Source organism: Haliotis rubra, unplaced genomic scaffold (genome assembly GCF_003918875.1).
Source record: "Haliotis rubra isolate DU_JTF1 unplaced genomic scaffold, ASM391887v1 Scf286, whole genome shotgun sequence".
In the NCBI taxonomy this organism is placed as follows: domain Eukaryota; kingdom Metazoa; phylum Mollusca; class Gastropoda; order Lepetellida; family Haliotidae; genus Haliotis; species Haliotis rubra.
Window position 1 is genome coordinate 510,001 of NW_025766953.1, and position 11,186 is coordinate 521,186.

The 11,186-nt window shown below is 40.0% G+C and overlaps 1 long non-coding RNA gene across 1 annotated transcript in view; it reads right to left on the reverse strand.

Annotated features, from left to right (window-relative positions):
* LOC124281628 overlaps positions 1–7,721 on the reverse strand; it is a 118,808-nt gene extending 111,087 nt beyond the window's left edge. Inside the window, exon 1 of the long non-coding RNA XR_006899947.1 lies at positions 7,466–7,721. This is a non-coding gene — a long non-coding RNA (uncharacterized LOC124281628). The remainder of the gene's footprint in view (positions 1–7,465) is intronic.
* Positions 7,722–11,186: the final 3,465 nt, after the last annotated feature.

An 11,186-nucleotide genomic window follows, 5' to 3' on the forward strand; every position in this document is an offset into this window, starting at 1 on the left:
TATATCATAAAATATATTTGTTATTAAAAATATTCTGTTTATAGAAATTCCAGAATGCAACAACTGTAGCTGATAAAATACATTTGATATCAGAAGCCATTAATTCAAATCATTTTCCTGTATAGTTCGTTGCATACACGAATATTTACTGACTGTTATCAAACAGCTGGAATATTGCTGAATGCAGCGTTAGACAAAAATATGCAAAGGAATGTATTGTCGGAATTGATTCTGTGATAGTGTAGACGAACTAGACACAGTGGTACATGTGCCACAGCATTCAGATATATTGTGCTCAGAAAATTCTCAGTTCATATTGTATGCTATAAATGAACACCACAGTGTATATCAGAATGGAAAACGGGAATATGCACTCAGTAAAAAGATCTGTGATGACCTGGACGTGTACACAAAGACGTAAAACGACGACAGCAGCAACACCAACATCAATTTTGGTCACGGTATCCATAAAAACAAATAACATTAACATCCGTTTAAACATACATTAAAGCTCGATGCGTCATATATGCTAGTTAATTCATACAAATCGAGATGCCAAATTTAAATACGTCCTGTTTCAACTTTAAAAGCAAAAGAAACTACCATTGCAAATATGCTTATTAATTGTGTTTTATGTACTAAATGACCAGCGTGTCACGGTGTAATCAGCGCGTCAGTGTGGCAACTGCTTTGCGCTGCTAGAGTAACGGGAAGTAAGACAAGGAGATGTGTTCAAGTGCACAATTCATACATCTGAAGCTATGTTTTGTGAGCAAGTTGCTGTAATGTTTCCCAGGGAATCCATGGGAGCACCAACAAGACGGATTAGACACAAGCTGTTTTGTTTACCACCATCACACCACGATCAGCAACGCGCTGTGGTCGACAGGAATTCCACGGATCCATTGATGTCGATAAACGGCATATGTACACTGTTTACAGAAGACACGCCATAATGAGTGAAGACCCCGGTCTAAGCTCTGCCTGTCAATCATAAAACAAGAATAACATTCTTCTTGAAAGGTGTTAATCTGGTAAAAATTGCACAAGATTTTGATCTTGCATTCAACGCGTATTCCTACTTGAAGCATGCTCACCAACGCGAATGTTCAAAGGCCGTAGCTCCCATCTTCATGGCTTTTCGTTTTCCGTTTGGCGGTTAAGTGAGAAATGTTTATCTTGTGACACGGTTCACAAAAATAGGCCAAATATCATATAGGGGCATAGAAAATCGATAATTGTTCTCCGAAATATTTCATGTCTTTTTCTTGTGCGAATGCAGATGACTGCTATTAAAACAGTTTTTGATTTAAATGACAAAAAATATTATTTTTGGCATAAAGGTAACATCGTATTTTTTATGCTAGCAAATCGAATGATAAATATTAGTGTTCCACAATTGTTGTGTTTTCTTATCTAGACGTTTTGGCAGCTATTTCTACCGTCTCCAGTATTGATAGTGAACCATTTTGCAACCGTTGTATAGTAAGGACCTATGTCTAGAAAAATGTGTATGATCAAATCATCGCTCCCCCCTCTTCTCCGCCATTCCCAAATAGTCTACGAAGATTACAAAATAATCCAAAAAAGCCATTGCTTTACTTTGCCCTAAATATCTTAATAGTTAACCGAGCATGTCATAGATGGGGCACCGTGAAGGCGTGAACATACCTTGCTGTATATTTCACTAAACCATTGAAGTCGCCGACAAATAAACTAAGCCGCCAAAGAAATAACAAACCATCAAAACCATTCACCTGGTCTCCAGGTATGATAAACTTACCTGTTTGTGTTATGATAACTCACCCACCTGTAATGACAATATACCTGTACAGCCCCACACACGCACGTACCACAACAATGCATATTTCAGATGACTTTATGATAACAAGCAGCACGTGACGTATGAATTATTCTCCCACGGCGAATAAGCCATGTGGCATTGAATGATCCCGCAGCTTCGGGTAGGTACCTATATAAATATTATCAAAGTTAAATCCCTTTTTTTCACATGAAAAGGTCGATTGTACCTTTGTCATGTCATGTCCCACGAGGTGATCGGTACACGAACAGGAACTGGTAAGGTGCAGCCATTGTGCGATAACGACCCTAGGCTCTAAGTTGACGGTGCCGTGAAGCATTTATCGTTTGTTATGAACAGATTCGGTAGATAGTATTGTCACCTTTACCTGAAGTGTTTTCATTTAATTATGATTGTGATCCTCGTACAGAGGTATGTTAAGTCTTTCATTACGATCTCCTTGCAGCACAAGAACAAAGCAAGGAATGGGTGAGTGGATTCGGTTTGATGCCGCAAACCTACCTGGGTGAGTCGATTCTAGAGAGATGAGTCAGGGGCGTGGAGTGCATTGAGAGAGGTGTATCTATCCTCGTATATATCATTGTATCTATCATTGTATCTACCCTCGCGTATATCATTGTATCTATCATTGCGTATATCATTGTATTTATCATTGTATCTATCCTCATGATATATCATTGTACCTACCCTCGTATATATCATTGTATCTATCATTGCGTATATCATTGTATTTATCATTGTATCTATCCTCATAATATCTGAGTATCTATCCTCGAATATATTATTGTATCTATAATTGTATCTACCCTCGCGTATATCATTGTATCTATCATTGCGTATATCATTGTATTTATCATTGTATCTATCCTCATGATATATCATTGTATCTATCCTCGTATATATCATTGTATCTATCATTGTATCTACCCTCGTATATATCATTGTATCTACCCTCGTGTATATCATTGTATCTACCCTCGTGTATATCATTGTATCTATCATTGTATATATCCTCGTGTATATCATTGTATCTATCCTCGTGTTTTTTCTGCCTACTGTTAAATTTTCTGTCTACTGTTTAAAATTAATCATTTGTTCCAATCAATTAGAGACTGATCCATTTTGAAACCAAAACAGAAATGCAAATTCAAAAACCTTTACACCAGTTTACACCAAGTAAATTATTTTGCTGATAAAACTACGTTTCGGACGCATTTACAAGACGTTTATTACTACTAAATAGCATTTCCAATTTATCAAACATAAAGAAAAATAATAAGTAATAACGGTAAAACTGGAAAATGATATGCCAATATTGTTAAATGGGAACTTCCCTCTCAGCTATATATTCATATATTATACATTGTGTATAAGACCATAATTTTAAGCTTATCTGAGAATGGGGACTTGTAAGCGGATTAACGCCGAAATCCCAAAACCTATATCTAATACATTGTCAAAGAAAAATGCTTGAAAAAAGAAACTGCTCATTACTCATACTTTTTTAAATATCTTGTTTTGTCGCTGTAGCTACAAACAATATTCAGTCTCTCTGGAAATTCCCAGCCCCTCCATCCCCCCTCCCAGTCTCCTTCCCTCCGTCAAATGGTGAGTCATTAACTTTCCCTGTGCGACCTACAATTCACAAGAACTGCTTGCTATAGTATTCAGCTGTCTTATACAAACGTAAAAGACACGATCCTCTTTGTAACCATGTTCTCATGTACAAGTTGTTATTTTACACCTCTTAGAAACTTTAAATGGCTGTGTATACGTAGTTTATACGTCACTGGAATCATATTTAGAGCAATAGCTGAGCAAGCCGTAAATCCACAACAGAAACGACTATCAACTGTCATGAAACTGCAAAACCTTGTTTTTACTGAAACTTAAAAAACACCTAAAAACATCAAATATCGGTAAACTAACCAGAGTTTGATATGTTCGTGATAAGAACAGAAAATGAGTCGATATCTTGTGACGTTGAATATCATATTTCTTATAGTTATCTCCTCAAATGCGTCAAATTTCCTTTTAACCTGAAATAATATACTTGCAGAGTTTAATATTATACACCTTAGGAACGTCAAAGGTGAACCGTTATGTGACTTATTGTGATCAAATTTACAGTGATAATTCTTCTCCCTATCATGTGCTGAGAACAAACAGTGTTTAGCATGATGTTCAATATTTACCCAAATCACAACGACAGTTCACGAGATTCTAGCTTCTCCGGTCTCGCGAGAACGTGATGATTGCCCGAGATCGGCTGAGGACAGCCAAGCAGTATGAGCCCAAGGGTTCCAAGAACACGTCGCATGTTGCAACCGACTCGATTTATCATCCCACTGATAAACCTAACATTTGAACGCATCATAAATCGAATACAAGTATACGATGTTTTAAAAAACACACTTTCCTGACAAGAATAACATAGATTTCACTTAATGATTGAAAATGGTAAAACATAGCAATGTAACTAGCAGGAATATGTCAAAGGTTGAAAAGTCTCACTTGATTCCAGAAATAAGTGTTTTTGACCCATACATTACATACAAGGCAGAATCGCTAACATTACGTTTCAGGTAGAAGTAACAATGGTCCCAGGTGCCAGCTGAACATAATTAGTATCTAGTTCGCCTGCATACATCGGTTGTATGCCGCAGTGCGCTAGTGACTCAAATCAGCGGATCCGGAAGCAGGTGTTTCTTTGCTGCGTGAAAAACAGGAAGGTCAAATATTTGTCACACATTTGAAAGACTTCCAAACAAGTTGTTCGTCTGAGCAACGCTTCTACACAGACCATTTTGGTGGAATCCAGCTTCTTGACAACAAGGCTTAATTAATTTGAGTTTTTCCAACAGTTAGTGCTTATTGTTTTCCGTCTTCTTCCGGTAATTACGCACTCGGTGCCAGTCTCCTGTCAGCGCGGATACAAAGTGGTGAAAATAGCTAATTCGTTTACTCGATTAGCTGGATATAGTGTCAACCAACTTCACATCGATTAGCGGAGACCCCGATTGTGTGATTGTTGCCATCCAATAGAACTTTGGTGCCACACTGGCCTGTTTGGAGTCATAATGCACATCCAATACAAGAACAACTTCCAAGAATTACCAGAAGTTGTCATGACATTGCCTGTCATCATGGGTCACAACTTTATCATTTGTAAATATCGAAAGAAATATCGACAGTTATCATCTTCCGTTGATCAATAAATAACAATTTGCGCTTGTTGATCTATAATTGAATACGAATTACTGTGTTGGTGAAAAATACTTTTGAACGTAAATATTTCGAACAGCGATGTCTGTCTTCGTGTAACGCCAGTGAAGCATTGGCAATTGATTCTGCATCATCCGCTAAATACAATTCTCGTCTTATACGATGATTGTTTTTCAGTCAGCAGAATGTTTAACTATCTTAAAACGCCCTACAGTGCGAAACGTAGCCGTCACATTGTTCCAGGATGGCTTCCTAACTCAACTATGCGTTGTTATAATACCACACTTGCTCTACTTCTTTCCGTATTACCCGAATGTTCTTACCATCTACTGATCCCTGTAATAATAATGTAGAATATTTATAACGCGTCTTTCCAGGCTTCATATCCTGCTCAAAGCGCACAAATATAATCTGACTATCATTACCCCGGTTAACCCAAGCTGCATGTCAGGCGCTAGAACGTTAATAGCCACATGACTTATCCCACCGGGTAGCTTTTTTTCTGCTGGGTGAACAGAGGCAATTTTGAACAAACTCACCATCCTAAGGTGAGACCACATGTATCACACGTGCTTCGTTGTGGAGTAGGACTGATGTCCTAGAAACTTCCAGCAGTCAAGTTGCCAAACTTTGCTAAACTTCAACTGATTTGTGACCTGAACTCTATGCACAGGACCCGACACCGCCACTCTAATGCCACTCTTCCTATACGTCCTCTCACACTATTTCTCACCAGAAAGAAGCCTGTCATAAAGTCATTCTTGTCATACGGCCAGTTTTTACAAATCCCTCGATGTTCTCGACAAACATGAGAAGCACGTTCGTGTTCTTGTGAGATTTCGTTTGTACAGGCATTCCTAATTTAAAAACAAAACATTTATGGCGTAAGCATAACACAATCAAGCATGCACATATCTATTTAATTATGCATCTTGCACATCTGGACGAGACAGCACATGACTCACATGACAAACAACATACATTTTACTGCCAGACGGAGGGTCTTGACAATCAAGACAAATATTCATAAGACGCTAGGTTTAGTAAAACCCTCACTATATCAGTACCGTTATAATGCGGTTCGTACCTCCGCCATGCGCTTTTTTCATGTACGGGAGTAAAACAGCCACCGCAGAAACAGCCTAAAGCTTTCATGATATACGCGATTTCTTGAGTCCGGATTCTTTATATTGGATTCCAGTAATTGCAGATCATAACCAGTTATTGTGACAACCGCTTGGATGTAATATCAAACTCATTATAACACCAGATTCGCTATACTTCCAACCTGCTATAACACCACACTCGTCATAACGCCATTTCCCGTATAATGACGCAGTATGAACGGTAATTGCTGGGGCATGTTTTAGGACGTGTGCAAGAGAAGGACCCTCGGTACATTTCATTACAATCACACTCCAGCTAGCCACAGGCACAAGTACAATCCATTTATCACACTGGTAGCACAGCGGTTTTGTGCATTGCTTACTTTCAAACTTTCTCCTAGCGATTAGTTTCCCAGTTATTGCCAGCTTATAAACAACGTCGACTCAAAAACAGACAGCTGGAAAACATAATTCACCCCTATTTGTCAGTACGGTTATTTTACTGGAAATGACAGCAATTAATTCGGAAAAGATTACTACCTACGGTGCCGCCGTTCTGCGCGTGACAGGAAGTGCTACCACACAGGGCCTATCAAGAATTGAACAAATAGCGTGGTAGCTGACCGACTGTGCACATATTAGTAAAAACCAGTCAGAGTTAAAAGCTGTCAAATTGCTGGCGTTCTCTGTGGTATCATTACGCAAGTTTGAGCAAGAAAAAGAGAAACAATTAAATGAAGCGAAATGTACATTTTTGTCAAATTTAAGACTTTAGACAACCAAATTGTAGAACTAGCTAGTTTTGAGACACTATTACCTCGGCAGAAAACCAGGGTAAGACATTATTCGAGTCGGTAGTTTCTTCACGAATTACACCGACTATCGAGACGGTGGTGTTTATTTTCCCGCAATGTGGGTCTGCTCTGTGTCTGTCTGTTTGAGTTGTACATTTCTTGTTCAACTTCTTATCGGAAATTTGATATTATCATTATCGTAACTATAACTCACAGACATCTCGTATACTTATAGTTAGTAAAGAAATAGCAAGGTACCACACGGTTCCACTCAAACGTACTCACAGATTATTAAAACGACATACTTATATTAATATACGTTAATTAAATACTCTAGTTGATACTTAAAGGTGGTTTCAGGAATATCTAACTTCAAGCGTACAAAATCAATCCAGTGTATAATGGATGAAAACGAGGGGCGTTGGAGACAGTGTTCCAAATTACGAGTATTACCGACATCTGGACAATGTGATGGATGATGACGTCATATAAGACACTTTCGGAAAGTATATACTCACGATTTTTGTTCTCTCCACTGGCATCCACACCTTCAATAACTCCCTTAAAAGCAGAGAAACCTCACATGAACAGCTCGTTCCTGTTTTGGAATGTTCAAGACAAATGGTCCTTTGGACAACATTAAATGGCTTGTACTGTCCGGTATTTCCTTCAGGAACAAGTCATGTGTCATGCCAGGCACTGAAACTGTCCTACTAGGCGCCTGTATTGATTCTTGAATGGTTCTATCTGTATATTGAAATCATTCAACATGAACTGTAACAGCAAGCCTTTGTGGTCCCCAAATCCTCTGAAACAAAGGCTCGTGAACGTCCACAGTGAGATGTATCTCATGTACCAGCTGTTGCTAGTTGGTATGGTTGCCGATATTGACAGCATCGTTTTTGCAGTGATAACAGGTGGTGCCGGGAGGTTCATTGGAAAAACACAAATTTATTGTACACTACGTTTTGGAATATTGGAAAGTATTGTTTTGTTGATGCTTGCCGTAACATCAGTGTTTGTGAAAGGTGTAGGAGATAGGATGATTCGCCAGCTGAATGGTGGAATGTGCAAATAATGTGTTTATGTCACGGTTCTGGTGTGTTGTGCTGGGGAAATTATAAACAATGACAGATGTAGGTCATGGGGGTTATACATGGTGAAAACACACACTGTATGGCGCTGATAATTCTAAAAAAATGACAATGAAGAGGAGTTTCTGAAGATCATATATACGAGGCAACCATCAGAACAGTACGCGGGTCATGAGGAACTATTTCTATGTGTGCGTGTGCGTGTGCGTGTGCGTGTGCGTGTGTGAAATGAATTATTGAATTATTCAGATGCAACATACAACATATGAGACGTATGTGGAACAGACCATACAGGACACACTGAATACAGGCTATGTGTACCACACGGTATACAGACCATACAGGACACATTGAATACAGGCTATGTGTACCACACGGTATACAGACCACACAGGACACACTGAATACAAGCTATGTATACCACACGGTATACAGACCATACAGGACACACTGAATACAGGCTATGTGTACCACACGGTATACAGACCATACAGGACACACTGAATACAGGCTATGTGTACCACACGGTATACAGACCATACAGGACACACTGAATACAGGCTATGTGTACCACACGGTATACAGACCATACAGGACACATTGAATACAGGCTATGTGTACCACACGGTATACAGACCATACAGGACACACTGAATACAGGCTATGTGTACCACACGGTATACAGACCACACAGGACACACTGAATACAGGCTATGTGTACCACACGGTATACAGACCATACAGGACACACTGAATACAGGCTATGTGTACCACACGGTATACAGACCATACAGGACACACTGAATACAGGCTATGTGTACCACACGGTATACAGACCACACAGGACACACTGAATACAAGCTATGTGTACCACACGGTATACAGACCATACAGGACACACTGAATACAAGCTATGTATACCACACGGTATACAGACCATACAGGACACACTGAATACAGGCTATGTGTACCACACGGTATACAGACCATACAGGACACATTGAATACAGGCTATGTATACCACACGGTATACAGACCATACAGGACACACTGAATACAGGCCATGTGTACCACACCGTATACAGACCATGCAGGACACACTGAATACAGGCTATGTGTACCACACGGTATACAGACCATACAGGACACACTGAATACAGGCTATGTGTACCACACGGTATACAGACCACACAGGACACACTGAATACAGGCTTTGTGTACCACACGGTATACAGACCATACAGGACACACTGAATACAGGCTATGTGTACCACACGGTATACAGACCATACAGGACACATTGAATACAAGCTATGTGTACCACACGGTATACAGACCATACAGGACACACTGAATACAGGCTATGTGTACCACACGGTATACAGACCATACAGGACACACTGAATACAAGCTATGTATACCACACCGTATACAGACCATACAGGACACACTGAATACAGGCTATGTGTACCACACCGTATACAGACCATACAGGACACACTGAATACAAGCTATGTATACCACACGGTATACAGACCATACAGGACACACTGAATACAGGCTATGTATACCACACGGTATACAGACCATACAGGACACACTGAATACAGGCTATGTGTACCACACGGTATACAGACCATACAGGACACACTGAATACAGGCTATGTATACCACACGGTATACAGACCATACAGGACACACTGAATACAGGCTATGTGTACCACACGGTATACAGACCATGGGAATCTTTCTGATGTATTTTATGCAAGCTACCAGTGTGACATTGTGGAAATTCCGATGATCGCCAATGTCTGTGCGTAACTACGTTCCTCATGTGAGTCAGGATCCTCTGATCGCGGGTTCGAGTTCTACATTGTGTATAGGTATGATCCTTGTATGATCGACCCGTGAAAGTCCGGGTTAGAATGAACCTTCAGTAACCCATGCTTGTCGTAAGAGGCGACTAACTTGATCGAGTGGTCAGGCTCGCTGGCTTGGTTGACACATGTCATCGGTTCCCATTTGCGCAGATGGATGCTCATGCTGTTGATCACTGGATTGTCTTGTCCAGACTCGATTATTTACAGACCGCCGCCATATAGCTGGAATATTGCTGAGTGCGGCGTAAAACTAAACTCACTCACTCACTCCTTGTATGATCAGTATTACTTGGTGGATTTCCTGGAAGTGTTGTGTATCTTCCGTCTCCATCACTGACGGCATGACATCACTCACTCACTCACTCACTCACTCACTCACTCCTCACGGGTTTGCAAAACTTCGGATTCTCCTTACATTTTGTGTAAATCATAAATCATGTCAAAATCAACTTTCGTTTTGTTTTTGGAAAAAAAACATTTTCGGACGACATGCAATGACTTTTAATACAATTGTATAATCTCTGTAACTTCCTGAAACTATGACTCGGCTTAACGCTTCCATCTTCGCTCATCATGATTCATCCTACTGTAAACCAGCACTTAACCTGAGTTCAAACCGGTTATTTAGACCACCGTGATATGATGGCATATTGCCGACTGCCGCGGCAAATTCCCTCAACTGCTCCTAAGATTCATAGAACACCCTCATAGCAACGCCCGTCGCAACAGAGGTCTTTCAACTAGAAGACCTCGGCCGTGCCACGATATATCTGCGCTTTCTCCTGCTATCGGTGGTGAAGGACACACTTTGAATCTTTGAGTCAAATCATGTTCGATTGTTGAGTCTAAGTTGAGCGCGCCTTCTTTATATCAAAGGAACAAAAATCAACTGTAATACCCAACGCAATTAGTTGACATCCGTCGCCATAGATCTCTTTTAAACCTCGCCATAATGAATGCGTCGCCAGTAGCTGATATCGTTCTTCAGGAAACAGTGTTTAAGCTTATTTTTAAAGACGAGGGTTCGTAATTACTTCTATTTCCAGTGATGTCACCATTCAAAGAAATATATTTGACATCAGCTGTGCAATATGCACATGGTTCCATGCTGTGCACGGTCGTTAGTTGCAGATAATGACTAAAACAGCTGTGTAGTATTGAAAACGGTTATGCCCATATCTTGATCTTCACATATACGCCTGAAACAATACGTCATGTTCAGCCCAGTTACATGAAACAGGTATGGAATACTCATGCGTGACTTA